Genomic DNA, 26549 nt, shown 5'->3' with positions numbered 1-26549 from the left:
GCTATGAGCTAACAGTGTGCGATGGCAGCCAAAAAAGCCAATGCAATCCTAAATTGTATTAACAGAGGGACACAGTCAAGATCATGAGGTACTAATTCCACACTATAAAGCCTTAGTAAGACCACACCTAGAATACTGCATCCAGTTTTGCATCACCAAACTATAAAAAAAGATGTTGAGACTCTAAAAAAATGTGCAGAGAAGAGCAAACAAGATGATTAGGGGACTGGAGGCTAACACATACAATGAACAGTACTCAGCATGGTTACTCTAGTGAAAAGAAGGACCAGGGAAGACATGATAGCAGTGTTCCAATATTTAAGGAGCTGCGACAGAGAAGAAAGGATCAAGCTATTTTCCAAAATACCTGCAGGCCAGGCAAGGAATAATGGATGGAAACCAGGGGGGGGATTCAAATTTTGTAACAACTGGTTCTGTGGATGTGGCTAGGAGGAAGTGGCTAGGTGGGCATGGCCATGTGATTAGGTGGGTGTGGATTCCTTTTTTTTGGCAGCAACACCCCCTGTTTTTTGGGCCTTCTGGGTCTCAGGGGAGCCTCCTGGGGGGCATTTTTACTCCTAGAAGGGTTCCCTGGGGTCCAGGAAGGAAAAACGGGAGCATAGGGGGTTCAAAGCACTCCCCCATGCTCCATTTTTGGGCCTCTGGGCCTCAGGGGAGCCTCCTGGGGGATGTTTTTGTTCTCAGAAGACTTCCCTGGGGCTCAGAAAGGACAAAAAGGGAGCATGGGAGGGTTCACACGTGTTCCATTTTGGGGGCTTCTGGGCCTCAGAGAAGCCTCCTGGGGGGGATTTTTGCTCCTAGGAAGTTTCCCTGGGGCCCAGGAAGGCAAAAAATGGATCGGGGGGTTTGCTGTGCCCCCCCTCCTGGGCCTCAGGGAAGCCTCCTGGGTGAAGCAGTAAGTAAGTGAAGGAATCCTGGCGCAGCTGATCATAGGAATAGCTGATCATCGGGAAGGGAGGGAAAGGAATACCTTAAGGGGGAAGAATGCAGTCAGCGATGTCGGGTATGTGCGCAATGTTGCGCATGCATGATAAGGATTGACTGGGTGGGGAGGGGAGGGAAAAGGCAAGTGTAGAGGGGCGGGGCCAGCCAGGAGCAAGATTTGCCGCTTCTCTGAACTGCACAGAATCATAGCAACCAGTTCTATAGAACCGGTCTGAACCAGTAGAACTCCACCCCTGATGGAAACTGATCAAGGAGAGATTCAACCTAGAAATAAGAAGAAATTTTCTGATAGTGAGAACAATTAACCAATAGAACAGCTTGCCTTTGGAAGTTGTGGGAGCTTTATCACTGGAAGCTTTCAAGAAGAGACTGGATTGCCATTTGTCAGAAATGGTGTAGGGTCTCATGCTTAGGCGAGGGGTTGGACTAGATGACCTACAAGGTCCTTCCAACTCTGTTAAACTGTTATCTACAATTAAACTGTTATTCTACAACTCAGCAGCTCTCTGTTTTACTGAAAACCTGCCTAAATGCAGAAGTTCATCATGACAACAGCATATACATCTCAGGATTTCAGATATTTAGATCAGACAGAATTGAAGAGACATCAGGTAAAACTAAGGGTGGATCATTGTGTTTATATATCAACAACAGCTGGTCTCAGGATATAATTATAATATATAAATTCTGTGATGAAAACTTGGAGTCTTTACATATCAACTGCAAGCCATTTTATTCTCCACATGACTTCTCCTCATTTCTACTAGCTGTGTATGTTCCTCTACAAGATTGTGTAAACAAGGCATTATGAACTCTAGCTGATCAGATTATGGAGGTTGAAGCCTGTGGAAAACTCTTAAAAACCTCACTGGCTACAGCAATCCTCCTTCCCAGGCAGAAGGAAATCAACAACTAGCAGATGACCTGAATGTGTTTTACTGCAGGTTTGAAATGAAACTACAGCCACCTATCTCCACAACCCCCATCTCAAACACACTAACAACAGCCAAGCCTCCTACAACTGGCCCCAACCCATTGGGTTCACAACTTCTGGTGATCACAGAAAAAGAAATGCAAGATCTATTTCACAGACAAAAGCCAGAAAAATCACCAGGGCCAGACAAGATAACTCCTTCTTGCTTAAAAGTCTGTGCTGACTAATTGGCCCCCATCTTCACCCGAATTTTCAATAAATCACTAGAGATGTGCTATGTTCCTTCTTGTTTCAAGCGCTCTACTATTATCCCAATACCAAAGAAGCCCTCCATCAAGGAACTGAATGATTACAGACCAGTTGCTCTAACATCGGTAGTTATGAAAATCTTTGAAAGGCTAATGCTGTCCCACCTGAAAATCATCATGGATCCGCGATTAGATCCCATGCAGTTTGCATACCGAGCAAATAGATCAATAGATAATGCTGTTAATATGGCTCTGCACTACATTCTCACAACACCTTGAATCTCTAAATACCTATGTTAGGGTTTGGAGATTAACCCCTAGAAGAGTATTGCAGCAGTAGTCAAGCCAGGAAGCCAAAACGAGAGTGGAAGGGCCCCAGAGTATACACACACTGAACACAAACACTGTTTGTAGTTTAAATAGTTTTTAATCCAGTTAGAGTTTAAGCATTGTCATTCAGTCCATTAATTCATTCACAGTATTTCCATCCAGTAAGACTCACTAGTATAGTCCAAGTTAAGAGTCCTTGCAATATCTTTATCAGCCGATAAAGATATCTTCTCCTCCTCCGGTTTCACTCTCCAGAGAAACAAACGCTGGATATTCAGTAGACTTACGCAGTAAATCAGCAAACAGTAGCAAACAATAACAGTTCAGTCACAGGCACTCACAGTCAGTAATCACAGTTAGTCACAGTAACACACAGTTACAGCCAGCTCACAGTTTGTCTTTCAGCTTCTAATGCTTCCTTATATTGTAACTTCTAACCGCACCCTTAATCGGCTAATTGCCTGCTGCATTGTGCTTAAAGTGATAAGCACTTAAACCATGATATCTAAGTTTTATATATTTATTCACCCAAACCATATTTGGTATCAATGTTATACCTAACATACTCCCCTTTTGGGTGAAATAAATATATAATACCTTACAATCTAACCCCATATTTTTCACAACTCTCCTGGTGCTTACTGGCACCTTGGGCTTTAGTAAAATTATCAGCTAAATTGTCCTCCGACATACAGTACTCTAGCTGAATCATCTTACTTCTTACAGATTGTCTCACGTTTAGGTATCTTAGATCTGTATGCTTGCTCCTTGTTTTTACTCCAATATTTGTGGCCATTTGAATTGCTGCCTGATTATCTTCATGTATAATTATAGGATAATCTACAGTTATACCTATATCAATTAACATTTGTTTATACATTATTAACTCTGTACATAACAATGATAAACAGGAGAATTCTGCCTCCATAGTAGACAAACTTATATGCTGTTGTCTTATTGACTTCCAGCCTATTAATGTCTTACCCAGCATTATGGCTGTTCCTGAAGTCGACTTTCTAGTGTCTCTTTCTGATGCAAAGCTAGCATCTGCATAAGCACTCAAAATTAAATCACCCTTTGGTTCTAAATACAATGAATAATTCATTGTCTTTTTAAGATATCTTAATATCCTCTTAGCTGCATTCCAGTGTCTTTCACATGGTGCAGAATTGAATCTAGCCAACTGATTCACGCAGTACGATATATCTGGTCTAGACCAATTACTAATATAACTCAAACTACCAATTAAAGATTGATAAATCACCTTATCAAACTCAGGGCTTTGTACATCAGTGTTGCTAAACTCCTGACTCATTGGAGTCTTAGCTGGCTTACAAAGCTCCATCTTGTAATCTTTTAACAATTTACTTATCTTATCTTCCTGAGATATCTTAAAACCTTTCCGTGTTTTCTTTATATTCAAACCGAGATACTTCTTTATCTCCCCTAATTGCTTGATCTTTATTCTCTTTCCTAATGATGCTATTATTTTATTTGCTTCATCATTAGTTTCAGTAATCAATGCAATGTCATCTGTGAATAGTAATAATAATGATACTTTCCCATTTGTCTCCCTCTTAAACAGACATGGATCGGCTAAACCAGCTTTAAATCCTATATTGTCTAGTTCCTTTACAATATACTGGTTCCATTCATAGCCTGATTGTTTAAGACCATAGAGGCTTTTCTTTAACAACCAACAATCATTATTATTCTTATTTTCACTTTTAATACCAACAGGTTTTTTCATATAAATAATATGTTTTAATGGGGCGTGCAAGTAAGCAGTTTCCACATCTAGATGGTTAACTATATAGTTTTTTACTAGCTGCCCACACTAAAGCTGCCCTCAAGGTTGCTGCCTTAAGACTAGGTGCAAACACCTCATCGTAGTCATTAGCATTCTGCCTAAAACCTTGGGCTACTAACCTTGCCTTATGGATTAAATTACCATCCTTATCTATTTTTACCTTAAATATCCATTTGCAGCCAATGGATTTCTTTCCTACAGGTAATTTGGCATTTTCATACACCTTCATATCACTTAATGAATTCAGTTCCTTATTCATTGCTGCATACCATTTTTCTTTTTCCTTAGTAGGATACTTTTTAATTTCTTCTACAGAATTAGGAACTTGATTAATCTGGCACACTGTGTTTGCCTGGTACCTATCAGGCGGTCTAGATATACGTGTAGTTCTTCTGGGAATTACAGGGCTTACAGGAGGACTTTGTTGAACTACTACCTGTTCATCTTCCTCATCCTGTTCAGCTATTGAATCTATTTCTTCCTCTATGGGCACTATTTCATCCTGTATTTGTCTCTTTACTTTATTTTTAAAGTTACAGGGATAACTAATGGGATTTCTATAGGATTCAATAATTACATCTTTATTGGCATCCTGTTCTAATTTCTCCCATCCTTCATGTTCTAGAAATTGGGCACTAGCACTACATAACACTTTAGATGTGCCTTTCTCCCAAAATCTATATGCCCTATGGTTTGCCTGATAACCAACGAAGAAAAATCTTTTAGCTCTATGTTGCCCTTTTTTTCTGAGTTGTGCAGGAATATGCACCCATGCTGGTGCACCAAATGTGTGCAGGTAACTTAGATCAGGTTTCCTGCCATGCCATCTGGTAAATGGTATTTCACCTGTTGTTGTATTAACAACGTTGTTTAATATGTTATTAGCACACATTGTAGCCTCCCCCCACAAAGAATCAGGTAACCCAGAATCATTTAACATTGTTCTAACCATTGCCTGTAGTGTTTGGCCTCTTCTTTCAATAAAAGCGTTATGTTCTGGCCTGTATGGAGCAGACTTCTTATGCTCTATTCCAGCTACCTTAAGTCTGTTCTGGAATTTGTTATTAACAAATTCCGTGCCATTATCTGTCACCAGGGTTATCAGTTGACGTTTAGACTTTCTTTCAGCAAACCTAAGCCAATTGAAAAAATGTTGATATGTTTCAGTTTTGCTTTTCATTAAATAGCAAAACCCATATCTAGAATAATGGTCCATAATGCTCAGTATATATCTAGCACCCCCATACTGGGTTTCTTTGGACCTATTATGTCTGCAAATACTACTTCTAAAGGTTCTTTTGTTTTGAAACCATTTAGCCTATTTGCAGGCAATACTTTGCTCTTATCTTCACAGCAAACATTACAACGCAAATATTTATCACAAGGTTTTAACCTTATTCCTTCAGATAACTCAACTGTACGTTTTAGCATTTTAAAATTTACATGCCCCAAACGCCTATGCAATAAATGGATACATTCATCATGAGGCTTTATATTATTAAATACAGTTTGAGCCTCCCCTTTCTTACTATTATCTAATACATATAATGTTCCATTTAAAGCTGCAGTTACCCTTTTGTTATCTTTTTCAATTATGCAATTATTATCCTTAAAAGTAATTACATAACCTAATTTATCTAATACCCTTACTGAAAGCAAATTAAACTTTAGTTGCGGTACATACAACATTTTTATATCCTGGTTTATGTACGGACAACGTGCAAAACCTTGACCTTTCGCTTTCAGTTTCCAGCCATTGGCAAGTGATATATGTTGAGAACTTGTAGACATTTTTATAAATTTTGTCTTATCTCTTGTGATGCAGTGGGATGCGCCACTGTCAACCACCCATAAATTATTCTTCACATCAGAGTTGCTAAACGTGGCTAGTTCAAATGCTTTCTTTGGCTTTTTTTACATTCTGGCTTTTTCTCTTTTTGCAGAATCTTGCCAAATGTCCTCTGCCTCCACAATTAAAACACTTTTTAATTGTGTATGCCGTTGAAGATAAATTCTCTTCTTCCAGGTGCTTTACTTTGCTTTGCTGGTTTCTTTCAAGCTTTGAAGATAATTTCTCTTCTTTCTTATCTTCTCTCAGCTCGTCACGCTCACGCCTTCTTCTGGCTTCTTCTAGTAGCCTGCCTGTAATCTCGGTTAATGAGAGGCTTTCTTTTGGCAATACCTCTAACGAAGTCACATAGTCATCATAGCTTTGATCTAATGAAGATAATATTATGTAGACTTGTTGCAGTTCATTAAATATAAGCTCTTTTTCTTGCAAATCTTGAAAAAATGCTCTTCATACAGTTTAAATGAACTAACATATCTCCATTCCTCTGAAGATGCGTTGAAAAAGCTTCCGTGTAAGATTTATATGTGCTCCTACACTGTCCCGAACATAAATCTTCCTGAGGTTCTCCCAGCAGTTTGCAGCATTTTCTTCTCCACGAATATGGACAAGCTGCTGATCACAGAGAAGTCAGTCCTATGATGCATAAAGCCTGCTCATTCTTCAGTTTAAAGTCTTGTAACTTTTCGTTATCATCATCATCAGCAGGATCCCATCTACTCACATCTGGTGGGTTTGCTATAATGTCCCACAAACCTTCTCTGCGTAGAAGTAAACTACATTTCATTGACCATGAAACATAGTTTGTTCCATCCAGCCTGGATATCATGGACAGTTGTGACAAATTTACTTGTGCCATTACTCTTCAGATATTTTGACTATTTTAAACTAATTAAAACAGTTTGTTTTTACAGTAATGTGCAACTCACACCAACTCTCTCTGCTATATCCTGGTTAGTTAGACTATGCTGCTGGGCCCATAACCAATGTTAGGGTTTAGGGGATTAACCCCTAGAAGAGTATTGCAGCAGTAGTCAAGCCAGGAAGCCAAAACGAGAGTGGAAGGGCCCCAGAGTATACACACACTGAACACAAACACTGTTTGTAGTTTAAATAGTTTTTAATCCAGTTAGAGTTTAAGCATTGTCATTCAGTCCATTAATTCATTCACAGTATTTCCATCCAGTAAGACTCACTAGTATAGTCCAAGTTAAGAGTCCTTGCAATATCTTTATCAGCCGATAAAGATATCTTCTCCTCCTCCGGTTTCACTCTCCAGAGAAACAAACGCTGGATATTCAGTAGACTTACGCAGTAAATCAGCAAACAGTAGCAAACAATAACAGTTCAGTCACAGGCACTCACAGTCAGTAATCACAGTTAGTCACAGTAACACACAGTTACTCGCAGCAGCACACAGTTACAGTCAGCTCACAGTTACAGCCGGACAGTAAGCTTTCCAGCTTCTAATGCTTCCTTATATTGTAACTTCTAACCGCACCCTTAATCGGCTAATTGCCTGCTGCATTGTGCTTAAAGTGATAAGCACTTAAACCATGATATCTAAGTTTTATATATTTATTCACCCAAACCATATTTGGTATCAATGTTATACCTAACAACCTATGCAAGGATCCTCTTTGTAGACTTCAGTTCAGCATTCAATACCATCATTCCAGACATTTTTCTAACTAAATTAAACCTGCTAGCGGTACCTGAACACATTTGTAAGTGGATCATAAGCTTCCTAACAGACAGGAAGCAGCATGTGAAGCTAGGCAGAATCACATTGGATACCTGTACAATTAGCATAGCCCCCCACCCAAGGCTGTGTGCTTTCTCCACTTCTCTTCTTCCTATATACCAATGACTGCATCTCAAACGATCCATCTATTAAAATAGTAAAGTTTGCAGATGATACAACAGTTATTAGTCCCATTCGAGACAATGATGAATCCACATACAGTCAGGAGGTTGTACAACTTGCCTTGTGGTGTAACTGGGACAATCTGGAACTGAACACACTCAAAACCATAGAAATGGTGGTAGACTTTAGGAGAACCCCTCCCATACTATCACCTCTTACAATACTAAACAAGACAGTATCAACAATAGAGACCTTCCAATTTCTAGGTGCTATTATATCACATGACCTAAAATGGACACCTTACATCAAAAACATCAACAAAAAAGCACAACAAAGAATGTTCTTTCTGCACCAATTCAGAAAACTCAAACTGCCCAAGGAGCTGCTGATACAGAGAAATTATTGAGTCTGTCATCTGCACCTTTATAACTGTCTGGTTTGGTTCTATAACCCAACAGGACAGACACAGACTTCAGAGGATAATTAGGACTGCAGAAAAAACAATTACTACCAACCTGTCTTCCATTGAGGAAGTCAAAAAGACGACTGTGAAAATATCTACAGGCCTCTCACATCCTGGACATAAATTGTTTCAACTTCTACCCTCAAAACGGTGCTACAGGGCACTGCACACCAGAACAACTAGATACAAGGAGTTTTTTCTAAAACACCATCACTCTGCTAAACAAATAATTCCCTCAACACTGTCCAACTATTTACAAATCTGCACTACTATTACTATTAATTTTCTCATCACTCCTTATCACCCATCCCCTCCCACTTGTGACTGTATGACTATAACTTTGTCACTTGTATCCTTATGATTTATATGGACTGTTTCCCACTATGATTTGTTTGCTTATTGTACCCTATGACTATTATTAAGTGTTGTACCTTATGAGTCTTGACTCTCGAATGTATCTTTTCTTTTATGTATACAGAGAGCATTTGCACCAAGACAAATTCCTTGTGTGTCCAATCACACTTGGCCAATAAAAGAATTCTGTTCTGTTCTATTCTATTCTATTCTATTCTATTCTATTCTATTCTATTCTATTCTATTCTATTCTATTCTATTCTATTCTATTCTATTCTATTCTATTCTATCTGGTATCCTACCGTGTTTCTCATATAATAAGGCCGGGTCTTATTTTTTTTTGAGCCCCGAAAAAATGGCTAGGCTGTCTTTTTGGGGGTGACTTAATTCCCCCCCCCTGCATCTTTGGGCGGGTGGGCAGTGACAGCTTGGATGTTGACCTCGGTGTTGGTGGGGCACTTCGTATCGGGGTCAACACACGCAGCACCATATCCGGGTGTGCAACAAAAGTACTTCCTAATGGCAAGCCCCCCCCCACCATTCCCCCCATTTTGCATGTTTTAATATAGGCCTTAATTTGGGGGGAGGGGCTTAATTTCATTTCATGCCTATAAAACCTGCTGGGACTTCCTATTGGGGGAGGCCGTATTGTTGGAGAAACAGGGTACCTGTCTGTGTGAGTATGTATTCTTTGATTAGGCTGTTTATTAATGGCTCTTTGGCAGTTTCTTGATTGGGATATTTCTTACTTGATTGTTGGTCTGAAGTTGACCTTGGAGTTAATCTTTGATGATCTGAGTGCTGAGTGGTAGAGAGATGCTGGAGTCTTTTTCTCTTTTGGGCTGGTTGATTGTGTCTTTGGCACAGTCACAACTGAAAGATAGCAGGTGAGGGCAAATGAACTTATACCACATTAATATTCTTCCATTTTCTGATGAAATGTTATTATTTTTCCTGGTGCCTTCTTATTTTTAATGTCAATCACAGTAATTACCTTACATAATCAATCTATAATCTATATTCAAAAAGTTAGCATAATGATATGTTAGCAATGTGCAGTTGATAATATAATACTGTTTAAGATAAGTTAAAAGTGAATGTTTTGACAAAGCATGCAAAAGTAATCAACATAAACCCACTGATTATAATTATAATTATCTATATGATGTAAAGGTACAAGTCAATATCAGGTTGTAATTAAATCTTTTATTACAATAATTATAGCACTGAATGAAGTAGATTGTGTGAATATTGGACAGAACATACAAGAAAGTGGTACCTGATGATCCAGAACTGACCTACTATTCCCTGCAAGCAGCAATTTAACTCTTAGCATTGAAAATCTTGTGGTAGATATTTCTCTGACATAACACTAGTGTGAAGCTATTTTATGTGATAGCATGGCCCTCATAAGTTTAGTGCATGTTAATGTCTGCATAAACATTAATTGGGAGGACACACCCTAATTCTTTATTTGGTTTTCATAGATTAAATGATCTTTGCTGTCTCTGGAGCTTTCAATTGCTGTAATTATCATCTAATGAGAACACACGTTGCATTTCTCTGTACAATAATATAGTCAAAAGAAGTCTGTGACGGCTTTTTTTTAATCCCTAAAAAAAGAACTATGTTCTCAAACAAGGAAGTCCATTAAGTATTCTCAAAAGAAGACTGGCATGAGACCCCCAGGCTTTGGAGGAGAAAAGGCAGCATGCACTACTGTGCTACCTGGGTTCCTGACACTTCTCTCATTTACACTTAATCAGCTTCAGTCCTGATAAACTATTTACCCTGGAGGAATGCAATAGGACGCCAGTTAGTCTGTGCATGTGCTTTAGCATTTTACTAGACTAAATAAGCAGGCCTGCAAGGAAAAATGCTCTGATTGCCATCAAGGAGTCACTTTGACCACTGTGACAACTCATTCAGTTGCTCCAATAACATGCATTTTCTTTCACAGTGAAGTTCACCAAGATGTTCTTGCACCAAGATGTATTAGACACACTAGGGCTTTCAATTAATAACCCAAAATTAATAAACAAGATACTGATTTAAAACTGGCTTTTACCTATCTTAAGAGCATCTGAATTGTGCCCACAAAATAAATGTCATTGATAAAACTTTACAAAATTGCACAATAAAGTGTCGCTATACTGCTGTTGTGTTCCCTATAACCTCTGCATCACAAATACTTTTTAGGCTAATTTCTCACAAATTCTAATATTACAAGATTACATATCAAATGCTAAAATTAAGAATGTTTTTTAAGATTCATTCAGTTTCAACAATTTAGAAACATCAATCATATGTTCTTGAAAAAGGGAAGGCGGGAGGGAGAGAAAGAAGGAAGACTGAAAGAACACATATATCAGTAACCAACTGTTATCTTTTAATAATTTTTTACGTTTGTGTCAATTTTGCAGTTAGATTTTGGGTTCTGATATAATTTTTCAAGAGGTTTTAAAGACTTATTTAGGGTCTGACTTATCTTGATTCAAATCTACTAGATTAAATCTGATGGATTGACCAATCCTCAGTGCAGTACTATTTGTTTGATTATTTGATTCTATCTCGCTGTTTTAATCACATCTGCAAGAATTTATTTATATTTGTTGTTTATATGTTGTATTTTATAAAAACTGAATATTTTGTTTCAAATGGATTGCTTTTCATTATATACACCACAATCTCACCTTTACAAAATCAGCAGCCAAGGTAAAATTCACTGAAAACACAAAGAAAACAAACGTGACATAGATTCAACCTCCAGTTATCTTGAAATACTTGTTCAAAATCCAGGTCTTGCTATAGCATGAAAATAATCAGGTCATTTAACTGCAATTTTCAGCTTTAATTTAAAGTGTCCTTTTTCATTATTATTCTTCAGTGTTCCAAATTATTTTTTCTTACCTATAAGTATTTGTTTGCTAATCGGCCTCTCTGGTTTTAATTAATTAATTCGTTTCATCTCAAATAAAATGTCAAGATATTTGAGATATCCATTAAAAGAAAATGAAATGTATCAGGAAAGAGAGGCAAAATATAGAACACAAAATAATACAGATTTGTTTTTACAATTGTTACAATTGTTTATAACAAACAATACAACAATCTATTAGAAAAGAATTTCTTTGAAAGTAGGAATAACGGAATATAAATGTGAGATAGTTCACAGATTGCTATTTTATTTCTTCTCATTCTGAATGTTATCAAATAGATCAGAACAATACACAAATAATATTGCATGCTAGAAAGAATGAATTAAGATGACAAGTACTAGAGATAGGGTGACTGAAAGTTAGACAGACAGATCAAATCAGAAACCAAAAACACATTGATATTGAGATGTGAATTTTGCAGCAGAAAGTTGTTAAACAAAACATCTTTGAGCTATTGAATGAATCAACAACAATGGCATCAGAAAGCACATGTTCCCTGAAATCATTTATTCCCGGAAGTCATTTAGAATTGTACAATATGGTTACCACATTAACTAGACTCAATTAATAATCTGAAAACCAATGCAATTCATTATTTCCATTATGCTTCCTGCCTGGTAGTTTGACTTTTGGCTACATTAATTGTTCTCATGCCAATTCCAAAAGCAGCCCACATACAATGCAATACAAAAATCCATTCTTCAAGTTATCAGTTTCTGAATCTTAATGACAGAGACTGGTTTATCTCTGACCATGTCATTGGTTTGATTCCACAAGTATTGATGTGTGAGATTTGTATGTGTGTGTTCAAATGGTTACACATATTTGACTATATAATCTCACCAATGCGACTTTTTACTTATTTATATCCTATTCAAAATTTATTTGAATAAATTACAAAATTTGCATGACTATGGCTCATTCATACATCTTCATTTTTGCACTATCATGGTTTGCTACCAGTTCCACTCTTTTACATGCCCTAGTGGACAATCAATTAAATATGAGCCAGAAATGTTCAGCAGCAGCAAAAAAAAAAAGCCAATGCAATCCCAAATTGCATTAACAGAGGGATTGAATCAAGATCACATGATTCAATACTGCTCTATAGACTGAATGAGGCTATACATAGAATACTGCAATTCAGTTTTGGTCACCATACTATAAAAAAGATATTGAGATTCTTGAAAGAGTGCAGACAAGAGCAACAAAGATAATTAGGGACCTGGAGGCCAAAACATATGAAGAATGATTACAAGAACTGGGCATGGCTAGTCTAATGAAGTGAAGGACCAGAGGTAACATGATAGCAGTGTTCCAATATTTGAGGGGCTGCCACAGAGAAGAGGGATACAACCTATTTTTCTAAAGCATCTAAGAGAGGAAACCTGGAAAGGGAGGAGAGAATGCTCAGCAGAGACCAACATCTACAACAGTCCAGCATGCCAGCAGAGCAGTTGAGACAATGAACTTTGTGAAGAGATGCTACATGTGTGGTTCTACTGAGCATCTCTAGAGACGCTGCCCTGAGAGGAGGACCAGAGGAGCAGTGAGACAAGGGTGCAGGACTACTCACCACATGTGGAGCATTTCTCCAGCACTGTCCCTGGCAGCATCAATGACTAAAAACACCAGGAATACTTGGTTGTTGGATAGTGGGGTGAGCCAGCATATTGCTAACACTGCACAAGCATTTTCTGGTTTGAAACCAGCAATGCAAACATGGGTTAGCCTGGCCAGTGGTCAAAGAGCTGCTGGAAAAGGTAACATTTATGTGCCAGAGATAGGAAAAACATTGTACAATGTCCTATGTACTTGCATTAGATCATAATCTATTGAGCATATCCAGGTTAGACAGGCAGGGTTATGAAATACTATTTGCAGAAGGGCAGTACTCCATTAGGAAAAGTGGAAGGACTAGCACTTAAGGATAAAGAATCATCAGAATATTACAAAAGCTGGGAATGTTGGTATGACTGGATAGAACAAAGATAGAAAATATATTAGTAAATATTGTTAAACTGTAAAGGAGGTAGTAATTACATATTCACATTAAGACTTACTTGTAAATATGACACCAATAATGATAACAAATAAGGAACCACAAACTGTTGATAGCAGAATTGCTTGCTTTTATTAGTTTATTTTTTGTGTTTTTTTCCACTTTTTTTCTATTTTGTGTATGTGTTTGTTCATTATTTTAGTTGTATATTCAATAAAGTTTGTTTTTTAAAAAAGGAAAAGTGGAAGGATACATTCACAAGGGGTCCTGTACATTCTAGAAAGACAGGAAAATAGTTGTGCATGTTCACTTACGAATGCTCCCACACATGACAATTGTGTACCTTTGTTGCATAGGAGATTGGGACATGCAAGTTTTGATGTACTGCAGAAGATGCCAGGCCTAGCTGAGGGATTTAGATTAAAGAAATGCAATGTGCATTTAGATTGCGCTGTTTGTAAGGAGTAAAAGTCCAGTGTGTACCCTGTAAATAAGAAAAGTTCAAGGAAAACAAACAGAGTATTGCAGTTAGTTCATGCTGACTTAGTTGGCCCTATGGCACCCTCTTTAGGAGGAGCTAGATATGTCTTAGTCATAATAGATGACTACAGTAGATATGGTTTTGTTATCTGCTGAAAAGCAAGACAGAAGTATTGCAACAATTCAGGCAATGGGTAACACTTGTAGAGTGACGATATGGTTATAAGGTATGCCAGCTGCAAACAGACAGGGGAACAGAGTTTATGTCTGATAAGTTCCAAAGATGATTAAACAGTTTAGGCATAAGGCATAGATGAACGAATCTATATTTGCCGGCTGAAATGGAGTGGCTGAAAGAAGGAATGGTGTGATACAGACCATGAAAAATTCATTGCTTGTTGATGCAAGCATGAGTAAAATATACTGGGGGGAAGCCATGAAGATAGCAAATTATATAGTTAATGGGATATGGAGTGTGGCAATCAAGGAAACACCATATTTCATGTTGCATGGAAGGAAACCCTCTTTGGCTCATCTAAGGACATTTGGCAGTTATGCCTGGGTGGATATTCCAAAAGGCACCAGGAGAAAAGGACAAAGAAAGGCCAGGAAGTGTAGATTTGTTGGGTTTCAGCCAGGATCCAAAGGGTATAGATTACAGATGTAACTAGAAAGGTAGTTATTTTAAGATCTGCTAGTTTTGCGGAGTAGAATAATTGGAATAGGGTGATGCTAATCATGAAGTGTTCATATCAATGCATAGCACTAGTTTACAGGCAGGAGAGACAAAGGAGAGACAGGAGAACGGGTCAGAAGTAGATATAGAAGAGGATAGACCTGTGATAAAAAGTGAAAGCACAGGAACAGATAATATCAAGGAGATCTGAAAGGAGTAATAAAGGTATAGTTCGTGAGTTGTTCACTGCAAGTGAGGTTAGAGTATTTAGTGTTAGGTACGAGCCACAAAATTACCAGCATATGTTGTCATTGCCTAAGGTAAAACAAGAAAAATGGAAGGATGCTATGTAGATAGGGACTGGGCAAATGATATACAGGATAGAAAATCCAACACAGGGTTTGTAGTATTGTTTGCTGACTCTGTAATTGGATGGAAATCCAGAAAACAACCTTCAATAGCACTCTGTACTGCTGAAGCAGAATTCATAGCATTGTCCGAGGCTTGTTCAGAAATAACCTGGTATGTACAATTGCTAAGGGATGTAAATGTGAATGTAAAAGACGCTGTACTAGTGTTTGAAGACAATGTTGCATGTATAAAAATGACAACAGGAGATCGCATTGGAAGCAGGAGTAAACATGTAGACATCAAATACTATAATGTTAGGGAGGCTGTAAAGGAGAAATTGATGAGATTATAGCAGTGTTCTACTGTCCGTAATACAGCTGATATATTAACAAAGCCTGTATCTGTGGACAAACATCAGGAATATGTTAAAGTATTTGGATTATCAACTGTTCAGCTTTAAATGGGAGGAGTGCTAAGGTAATGATTTAATAGCTGACCAGCTGTTGTAAGGCTGCTATAAATGCTGATGCAATCACACCTTTTCTTTTTTTATGAAAAAAGTGGATTTTTAGCTCTGTAATGGTGAAGACAAATATTGATAATGGTTCTAAGATTTTTTAAACAAACCTTACTTCAAATATTGATGAAATAAGTATGACATGCACATTTTTATATTCCTATAAAGTTTTATAATTGATTATATTAAATATAAGAAAAAGTGTATAGTGTTAAAATGCAGTTTATTTCAATATTTCTTTTTGGGGTTTTAAGGTAAAATAATTAAATAAAAAGACATTCCTCCTTAAAAATATTTTATGTTTCTTAGTGTTAAGGTAGTGATTTAATTACTGCTGTTGTAAGGCTGCTGTAAATGCTGATGCAATGAGAATGAGTCAACAGGGGATTGCCGTTTTAAGACTGAGGTTGGGGCAGCAGGGTTATTGCCACTTTAAGAAGCTGTCTATATAAAGGTGGACATGAGAGGGCATCTCTCTCTCCTCATGTTCTTTCTCCATTGTAGTTCTCTGTGCAGAGTAAAGAAGATTGATTGATTGCCAGGTATTTATATACCACGTATATGTATGTATATAGCTGTCTTGTATATAAACCACTGTTAAAAGACAAAGCCTCTGTGTGCAGTGTTTTGCTCCTGGGTTGTCTCACAATAGTAGTCATGCTGCAAACACTCTGAACAAGCAAATGGCATTCCTGAACTTGCAGGATGCCCTGAGGTGGTTTCTTCCACAACTCAGGCAGATGGGCTGCTGCCGGGGGGTTAGGTTGGGTTTTGGCCTCGCTTCCTCTTGTAGGGGTTTCTGTTGTCTGAGGTGATTTATATCGTTTGATTCCTCAGAGCCCTCATCTATAGAAACCTCGTCAAAATGGATTGCTGAGCTACTTTGTCTAATGGGGTTTCCCTGGATTTCTGCTGCTGACAGCGCAGATAGCTCAGCAGCCTGTGATTCTTCAATGGCTACTGCCAGGGTTAAGTCCCGTTTGGCTAATAATCGCCTTTGTAGCCTTAGATCCCTGACCCCACAGACTATTTGGTCCAGAAGCATATCCTCCAGATAGTCTCTAAATCCACAATGCAAGGCAGCTGACCGCAGGGCAGCCATATATTCACTCAGCCTGAATTCGTCTTCTGAAGGCATGTCTCCTGGCAATTTGGGAGGGCTTAGGGGAATAGTGACTGGAAAGGATCTCCTGTAACTCCTCCCATGGGATAGCCCTGACAGAACGTGGAGCTACCAACGCCGTGGCGGTGTCAAATACCATGCGCTCCGCAGAAGCTTAAAAAATAGGACTTCTTCCTATTGTCTGTGGCATCAGCGAGGTCTATAGTGTCCAGGAAGCAGTCAAAACAGTTCCTATAGGACTCCCACGTCTCGGCCGTCGGTCTGAAAGGCGGGAACGCAGGGTTTGAAGTCATCTCGTATCGGCGGCGTCTGTCTCCTCAGCGGGGAGGTTGAATTTCACGCTCGCGAAGAGCGTCTGCGGCTGTGACAGTCAGCTAGTAGTGGCTTCAACTCTTTTTGAAAGTGACTGAGCTCAGCTGTTCTTGTCCAGCTGCCTCTTATTTGTATCCTGCCCTCGTCGCCAGTGTTGTAGAGTGGCGGTAAATACTGAGGCAGACACGGAGCTAACAGTCAAGAAGCTTTATTCAATGAATAAAGGGTTGCTGCGGCTGCCGGGGCTAACAGGCAGTCAGCTGGCGGCAACAGCTGATGCCGTTTGACAGCTCCTTTTATAGCCGGCTGTCAAACGGCATCAACCAATGGGAGCGGTTCGCACTCCCACCAGAAGCACGGACCTGAGTGAAGACTGCAGGTCAGTCTGCTGAATGCAACACCTAGAGTATTGCATCCAGTTTTGTTCACCACATTATAAAAAAGATGTTGAGACTCTAGAAAAAGTACAGAGAAGAGCAACCAGGATGATTAGGGGACTGGAGATTAAAACATATGAAGAACATTTACAGGAACTGGGCTTGGCTAGTCTAGTAAAGAGAAGGACCAGGGGAGACATGATAGCAGTCTTCCAATATTTGAGGGGCTGCCACAGAAAGGAAAGGGTCAAGCTATTTTCTAAAGTGCCAGTAAGTCAGACAAGGAATAATGGATGGAAACTGAACAAGGAGAGATTTAACCTGGAAATAAGGAGAAACTTTCTGACAATGAGAACAATCAACCAATGAAACACCTTGTCCTCAGAAGTTGTGGGAGCGCCATCACTTGAGATTTCAAGAAGAGATTGGACTGCCATTTGTCAGAAATGGTGGGGGGTTGGACTAGATGACCTACAAGGTCCCTTCCAACTCTGATTATCTGTTATCTGTTATATAATAATAGAAACCTGGTGTCTGATTGCATTTCCAACTTTTAGCAGACATGTCCTGAAACATCTTTGTCAATCTTGTGGGTGAAAAATGCCATCAATTTTAATACTTAATAAGAAACTATATAGTTTCTTTATTAATTTTTCATCTGTCCCTAATAGTATCCAATCGAGTATTGTTAATTATAAAAATGCCATGTCTTGGCATCTTTCTCATATCTAGCTTGTATTTACAGATGTGGCCACCATGCTAGATCTACCCCTTGGCTTTGCAATTCCTGACTGATTTTAAGTTCTCCTTCCTCATTTAAGATATCTTTATAAGTTACCATTTTTTCCAAATTAACAATATTTGGATGCATCATGGAGAGCCAGACTGGTATTTACCCGTAGTTTTTTATTTTAACTTTTTCCCATACTAAGAATAGAGTATTTCTCACATGATGTCTTTGGAAATATCCATGTCCTGTATTTTTTGTGTACTATAAAAAGGAGTGCCAACCTAATTGTAAATCATGTTCCTCCAGCCACAGTAATCTTCTATCCTCAGGTTTATCCATTCTTTCACCCACGTTAAGTACAGATACCTAGGAATGCAACTCCCAGTCCGGTAACCCAAATCCCCCATTACTTTTAGACTCCTGTAACATTTTCAGTCTTATTCTTGCTCTTTTCCCTTGCCAGATATATTTCAAAATTATTTTATTCAGTTCCTCAAAATATTTTTTGTCTAATTTTATTGCAATTGAAATAAAAAGAGCAGCTTCATATTCATTTTTATAGTAGCTATTTTTCCTCCCACTGGTAGTTGCAAGGTTTTCCATTTCTCCAAGTCCAATTTAATTTGTTGCACTAACTTTATCTTCTTTAATTGTTGTACATCTTGCTGTTAAGTAAATTCCTAAATATTTCACTTTCTTTACTATCTGGAGATCTATTTTCTTTGTCAGTTCATTTTTCTGTTTCTCTGTAAAGTTTTTAACTAGTATTTTTATTTTTATTTTCTTTATTTATTTTCAGTCCTGCAACTTCTCTATATTCTTCTTATTAGTTTGGGGCTGATTTCTAATGGTTCTTTTAGGATGAATATCAGGTCATCTGCAAATTCCTCCAACTTACATTTTTCTTTTTCTTTTATTTCCATCCCTTTTATTTCTGGATCCTGCCTGATGATTCTAATTAACACTTTCAATGTCAATATAAATAATAGGGGGAGTAATGGACATCCTTGTCTAGTGACTTTTTTAATATATTTGTATCACTTTATTCACAACCACTTTTGCCTTTTGAGTGGTATATATTGACTTAATCATATTTATAAATTTTTACCAAAGTCCATATATTTTAATTATTGCATTGTGAATTGCCAGTTTACATTATCAAATGATTTCTGGTTGTCTAGAAAAATCAGTGCCAATTGTTTTTTGAAATGTGTTTCATAATACTCCGTGTCTAAAATAATTCTCACGTTATTTTTAATTTGCCTTTTTGATAGAAATCCATTTTGATCCAAGTGCATAAACTCGTACAAAAATCTCTGGAGTCTTTCAGCTATTATTGAAGCAAATACATAATAATTTGCATTTAATAAGGATATTGGCCTATAATTCTTTATCTGTATTAAATCTGAGTCCTCTTTAGGGATTAAGGTAATGTTTGCTACCATCCATGTAAGTGGTATCTTAATCTTCTAATAATATTTCATTACACACGTCTAACATTGACAAGTTTAATGTATCTTGTAAATGTTTATAAACTTCTACTGGTAATCCATCTGGTTCCAGTGTTTTATTATTATAAGCAGGGGATTGGACTAGAAGACCTCTAGGATTCCTTCCAACTCTGTTATTTTATTCTATTCCATTTTTTGTCTTTTAATCACATCTACAAATTCCACTATTGTTATTCTTTCATGTAGCTTAGTCTTCACCATTTCAGGCATTTTTGGCAATTTGGCTTTTTCCAAGTATTGCATTATTTTTTCCTCAGAAACTTTTTGTTGGTCATATAACTTCTTGTAGAATTCCTGGATTATTTTCTTTTTACTTTTATTTTGATACTGTAATGTTCCCTTCTCATCTTGTAGTTTAGTTATCAGATTCTTCTCTTTCTCCTTTTTCAACCTATATGGTTAATCTGGATGAGGAAAAGCACACAGAAATAGTCTTATGACAATTATCAGACAACTTAGAAAAGTCCCCAAACAGCTATTAAATATCTGGAAAAACCTGTAAAAAAGTTACCATAGGAAAAACCAATTAAATGATCCAATTAAAAAAGTCAACTTCTACACCTAATTATCTGAACAAACAGGAAAAATGGAACCATAAATAAGCTGTCAGATCTGCCCCAGTCTCAACTCTTAGGGAAATAAAACTTTCAACCCTATTTGAAGTGAAAAGGCACTTTTAGCTGTCTATCAATGGCTATTCAACACAATTTCCAAGTTAGAATGCATGGAAATGTTAGCTGTAGAAGGCTAACTTCAAGAAGAGAAGGTTACTGAATTTATCTCTACTTATTGACTTAACCAAAACTTTTGTAAATCACTATTGGAAAAAGAAAGGTGTAATAAATGATACAATATCCAAAAAAATCTTTAAATATTTATTACCTGCCATATTCTATGACATACTCCATGGCATATGATATTTCTGTTTTGGTAATACTTCATACATTGACCTAATTAATATTGATGTCAAACCTGAAATTGCTTATAATAATGCTGTACCTAGTAGTACTGGGTTAACACCTTTCCAAATCAATACTGGGATGGAGTTCGTTCCCATGCCTGAATTGCCCAGCCCCACCCCCCCATCCATGTCAGTAATGGATGGATGGACGCAATTAAAGACTCTTGGGAAAACACAAAATAGGCTTTGAATAAGGCAGCACAGATCCAAAACATACAAGCTGACAAACACCATTCCCAGCAGCCACAATTTAAAGTGGGGGATAAAGTTTATTTGTCAACTAAATATTTAAAGTTACATTTACCTTCTAGAAAATTAACTCCAAAATTTATAGGGCCTTTCAGATAATTAAAGTAATAAATCCAGTAACTGTGAAACTTAATCTCCCTAGGTTATTGGGGAAGGTGTTTCACAGTAGTTCATTAAAGCCAGTTGTTGATTCTTCCTTGAGGCCAGCAGAACATGCACCCCTGAAGCCTTTGTTTATTGCAGAGCATGAACATTATGAAGTTAAAAAAATTTGGATTCTAGGATTTTCAGGGGGGGGGTTACAATATTTAATTTATTGGAAAGACTATCCAATTTCACAAGCAACTTGGGTTAATAGCTGGAAAGTAAATGCTGATAGATTGGTGGGAAAATTCCATGAAAAATATCCACACAAGCCAAAATCGAATTCTGTGGGTGGCAGTTAAAATGTGCATTGTATAATCGTGTTTAACCTAATTTCAATCTTTGTTATTTTATGTTGTTGCAGGGATTTCTTTTCAAATGAGGGAGGGCAGCCTGTCAAGCCCGAAATTGACATATGTGTAGTCATTTTAGTTAGTCTTAGTATATATTCTTTTTCTTACTTTCTCTGCGGCAGTCATGGTGTTAGGAATATAAGTGACCTAACAAGTATTTGGGTTAGAAATATATAAACCAGGATAAACATTTTAATACTATGTCTTTAAGAGATTGCAAAAACTGCAATTGGGTGTGGTTTTTCAAACAGCCATAAGATGGAGCCAGAAACCTGGATTGTCTTAGTCTTAGTCTCAGAAGAGAGTGTGTCTGAGTGAGTATCTCTGTTTCCTTCTGTTGGAAAGTATTGCCGTTGCTCCATTTCTTCTAATTGACTGATATTACTGGATTTAATGTAAGTCTGTTACTGAACTGTTTTTTCACACTGGACTTTGATATTTGGATTATCCCTGGATTGAAAAACTGACTGATTTACCTGTGAATGACTTTTGGACTGCTTATCTTGAACTTGGCTTAAACTGTCTGGAAGTAAAAACCTACCTTTACTGTACAGTGTATCTGTGTGCTGTATGTGTATTATTCAAACACTACTCTCAAATACGTCTCCTTGTATGCGCTCATTCTCCTAACGGGGAATTACCTCAACACATGGGGGGAAGGGTTTTGGGCTTGCCACATTCCTAAGGGGGGAGGAGTGGAAATAAGGAGAGTATTTTGGCTAGGTGATCTTTCTTCTTCAGAGTTCCTTCCCTTTTTATTTGTGGGTGGGGAGAGTCTTTTGTTGGGTTCTTTAAAAAGTGATATGGTAAAAAATATTATTTTGATCTTCCAGTATTTCCCCATTTGTCTCCAAATATACAAATAGACCAATTTTCTAAAGTCCAAAATTAGGTGCCAATGTGACCTATGGTTATTCAACTAGCTTGAACTAGGAATAGTGATGAAAAGAGGGATCATTTAATATTTAGGCTGCATAAACAGAGAGATAGAATCAAGATCACATGAAGTGTTAATGCCACTTTATAATGCCTTGGCAAGGACACACTTGATGTTAAGACTCTAGAAAGAGTGCAGAGAAGAGCAACAAAGTTGATTAGGGAACTGGAGGCTAAACCATATAGAGAACAGTTGCTGGAACTGGGTGTGTCTAACCTGATGAAAAGAAGGACAAGGGGCAGGGGTGGGATTCAAATTTCTTAACAACCAGTTCTGTGGGTGTGGCTTAATTTGTGGGTGTGGCTTGGTGGTCATGGGACTGGCTGGGCATGACTTAGTGGTCATGGGACTGGCTGGGCATGGCCAACTTGACATCACTCACATCAAGGGGCACTTCTCCTCACCTGGCTTCTTCTGACTGTGATTATGCTGCAATGGTCATAAGTGTGAAAAATGGTCATATGTCACTTTTTTCAGTGCCATTGTAATTTTGAATGGTCACTAAATGAACTGTTGAAAGTCAAGGATTATCTGTACAAAAATACAAAAAGCTTCTTTGCTTGCAAAAAGCTGCCCTAAATACCAATCATTAGATTAAAAATATCTGCAAGCCAGGGTTACAAATCAGGCAGGGTGCTAGAGCACCTTGAGGAATTAAAATAGTGAAAATACAATGACAACTATCAGCAGCCAACTCTTGCTCATTAAATGAAACCCTTTAGCAGAGAGGTCATTTAAGCTCTCAAGAAAGAGCATACCCAGGAGAAGCAATCCTTAGATCCATTTGCACCACTTAAAGACACCAGCTGGTCTCACTCACCTCACAAGATATCCTAAAGAAATAATCCAGATTTAAGGAAAGATCACATGCCCCCCAGAAAGGCAGTAAAAACATAAGTGCCAAGCTTGCATCCTACCTCTTAGAAGTACACCCCAAAAAGACAGTGCCAGATATGCCCTCGCCCTTCTTGTCCTCTTCCTCCTCTTCTTTGTATTGGGTTGCCCCTCTAGCATAATCGTCTAGCTATCAAACTGGTATCATCAGTATATTTAAGGTTCTTGATGATTCTCTCCATTTTTCATTCCAGTTTTTACTTCTTGGCTCCAGCATTTTTGTCATATATTCGGTATATAAGTTAAATATGGTATCTAATTCTAATGGTATCTAATTTTCTGTTCTGTTCCTTCAATAAGCAGCTGTGGTGATGTGGTAAACCCTATTTTTAAAGGACATCTAGAATTTATTGTAGTTGTCACTGTTAAAAGCCTTAATATACAGTATCAATAAAGCAAAAATAGAAAGTTTTTTTTTCAAAACTTTCTTGCCTTTCTCATTATCTGCCCTCTTCTGAATCTTGCACTGTTACCTTTCCATAACAGATCATTGTATAATGAAGATGGATGACAGAAGTGATGAAACTCTGTTTACTTTACAGGAAGGGCCTGTTGATTAGGACAGCATTTTGGAGATTCATCATCTTCCCGAAGGCACACTTGATATCTAGCATCGTTTTTTTGCACAAAATTCCTTCATTCAAGTTTTCAAAAGATAGCTTAAGCTAGTTTGCATTTTATTTAGCAGCTTTTATTGTTCCGCCTTTTAACATTTAAATGATTTAATATTAATTCATTGTTTATCGACCCTATCAGTGAAAACGTAGAACAGTGGGGTATAAATATTCAATACCACAAAACTTTTTTTCAAACAGTGAACATTATAAAACAATATTGATGATGTGCTACTGTTAATTATCATACACTCTGATTGGCTTCTATAATATGATTTACCACTTCTACATAAAAATAGTACTTTTTAAAATTTGCTTTGGCATTTTATGCTTTCATTTTTTGTTAATGCCTCTGGTAATTACCAAACACAACTTGCATTCTTTAAATAATAAGAAATAAATAGACATTTTCTGAAATATATCTGAAGTGTTACCTCTCTTTCCTTTTTTTTAAATAATGTTGAAAAATGCTAATAAGATCTAAGTGTCTTTGTCAGAGAAAAACACAAGCAAAATATCACCACAAATTATCAACGCCTCAATATTGGATTATTAGTTCCTAGGATAACAAATCATCCCTCTACCTACACTAATTCTGCTGGATGCGGTCTCATTGATTCAATTATGGCTGATGCAATAATCAAATACTATAATATAAACAAACAAGTAAATAAAGGAGAAGGATGAGAATCAAAAAGCTTGCAATTTTATGATGCTGAACTAATCTAGTAAACATATTTCCTAAGTTTGGATTTATACAATTTTTAATGACCAAAATAATTATCTTTGATTTCTACAGTACAGTGTTGGTTATTTTTTCAAAACCTCTTTGGTGCATTTATGTCCATAGCAGGACTGAAAAGCAACTATAGGTAATGGTTACTTTTTAGATACCTTGTATTTCATTGAAGAACTCCAGGGGCACAAGGGATGATTTATCCTGCTATTGTTGCCTACAGATTTTGCAAAATAAACTTGAGAGAAAGAATGGCCAGATATCACACAGAGGGCAAACATTGAGGCTCTCATCGAGAAGGCAATCAGTGGCAGCAGCACATCCCAGAACTGCGTCGGCAGAGGGGAGTTTGCTTCAGTGGCTTCAGAGGTGGCACCAAAAGGTGAGCAGTTGGGGTGGGGGGTAAAAGAGCAGCAAATGCAATGGGAGTGAAAAGCAAGCAACAGGAATGTGCATGAAAAGAGAGCAGCAAATGCAACAGGAGTGAAAGGCAAGCAACGGGTGTGTCTGAAAGGAGAGCTCAGCAGTGGTGAAGCAAGCCAGGCAAGTCCAGGGATGGTGGGGAGGGAAAGCGCAGTGGCTTGGCCGGCCCAGGAGTTGACTTGACTGGGGCTTGCAGTGGCAGCCTAGGCCAGGCCAGGAATTGACTCGACTAGGGCTTGCTTTCAGGCTCACTCACCCAGGGAGATCAGGGCCGTGGTGGAAGGCAAGCAGCAATGGCGGGTGAAGGCAGGATAGCAATGGTGGACAAAATGAGGAATGACTGGACGGGGTGGGGTGAGTGGGCAGGCGGGGCGGGGCATGGCCAGCCAGGCGCACAATTTGCCGGTTCTCTGAACTGCGCAGAATCATAACAACAGTTCTACTGAACCAGTCCGAACCAGTAAAATCCCACTCCTGACTAAGGGTGACATGATAGCAGTGTTCCAATATCTCAGGGACTGCCATGAAGAAGAGGGAGTCAAGCTATTCTCTAAAGCACCTGAGGGTAGGACAAGAAGCAATGGATGGAAATTAATCAAGGAGAGAAGCAACTTAGAACTGAGGAGAAATTTCCTGACAGTTAAAACAATTAATCAGTGGAACAACTTGCCTCCTGAAGTTGTAAATGCTCCAACACTGGAAGTTTTTAAGAAGAGATTGGATAGCATTTGTCTGAAGTGATGTAGAGTTTCCTGCCTAAGCAGGTTGGACTAGAAGACCTCCAAGCTCCCTTCCAACTCTGTTCTATTCTATTCTATTCTATTCTATTCTATTCTATTCTATTCTATTCTATTCTATTCTATTCTATTCTATTCTATTCTATTCTATTCTATTCTATTCCATTCCATTCCATTCTATTCTATTCTATTCTACAGTACAGTACAGTATAGTATAGTATAGTATAGTACTCTATTCTACCCTACTGTATTCTACTCTAGTTAAATGTTAAGGGTATAGTTATGTGAAGGTGTAGCTAAATACTTTAAGGGTATAGCTAAATAAGGTTTGCCCAGATCACATGTGTCTTCTTGAAAGTATTGAAATACACTTACAACACTAAACTGTTCCTGTATTAAATATTAAGAAGCTCTGAATAGTGGCATCTATACTGCTAATTATGTCCAAAATAAAAATGAGCTTGTTATAATTATTAATAATTATTTTCTTAAGCTAACTTTCATTCCATAATAGCAAATTAGCTTGATAGATAAATATTGACTTGAATTTTAATTTAGATCAATTAACTATTTTTAGGCAAGCAATATAGGCAAGTAAAAACATCTTCAGATAAAAGTTTCTAGTATAAATAAAAGTATTCATTTCAAATAATGATATGCAC

General features: G+C 37.7%; 1 long non-coding RNA gene across 2 annotated transcripts in view; it reads left to right on the top strand.

Moving 5' to 3' along the window:
• The window catches only part of LOC148128923 (uncharacterized), a 144077-nt gene that overhangs the window by 91201 nt on the left and 26327 nt on the right, over positions 1-26549 (top strand). Inside the window, exons 3-4 of one of the 2 annotated variants that reach the window (XR_015745871.1) lie at positions 24951-25109; positions 25666-25986. This is a non-coding gene — a long non-coding RNA (uncharacterized LOC148128923). Of the gene's footprint in view, positions 1-24950; positions 25110-25665; positions 25987-26549 lie in introns of those variants that run through there. The other variant, XR_015745872.1, reaches the window with a different exon arrangement.

Source organism: Notechis scutatus, chromosome Z, assembly GCF_049901735.1.
Source record: "Notechis scutatus isolate UNSWTSFEM ecotype Mainland chromosome Z, rNotScu1.2, whole genome shotgun sequence".
Taxonomy (NCBI): domain Eukaryota; kingdom Metazoa; phylum Chordata; class Lepidosauria; order Squamata; family Elapidae; genus Notechis; species Notechis scutatus.
Note: the sequence above shows the minus strand (reverse complement) of the source record. Positions and strands in the feature narration are given on the sequence as shown.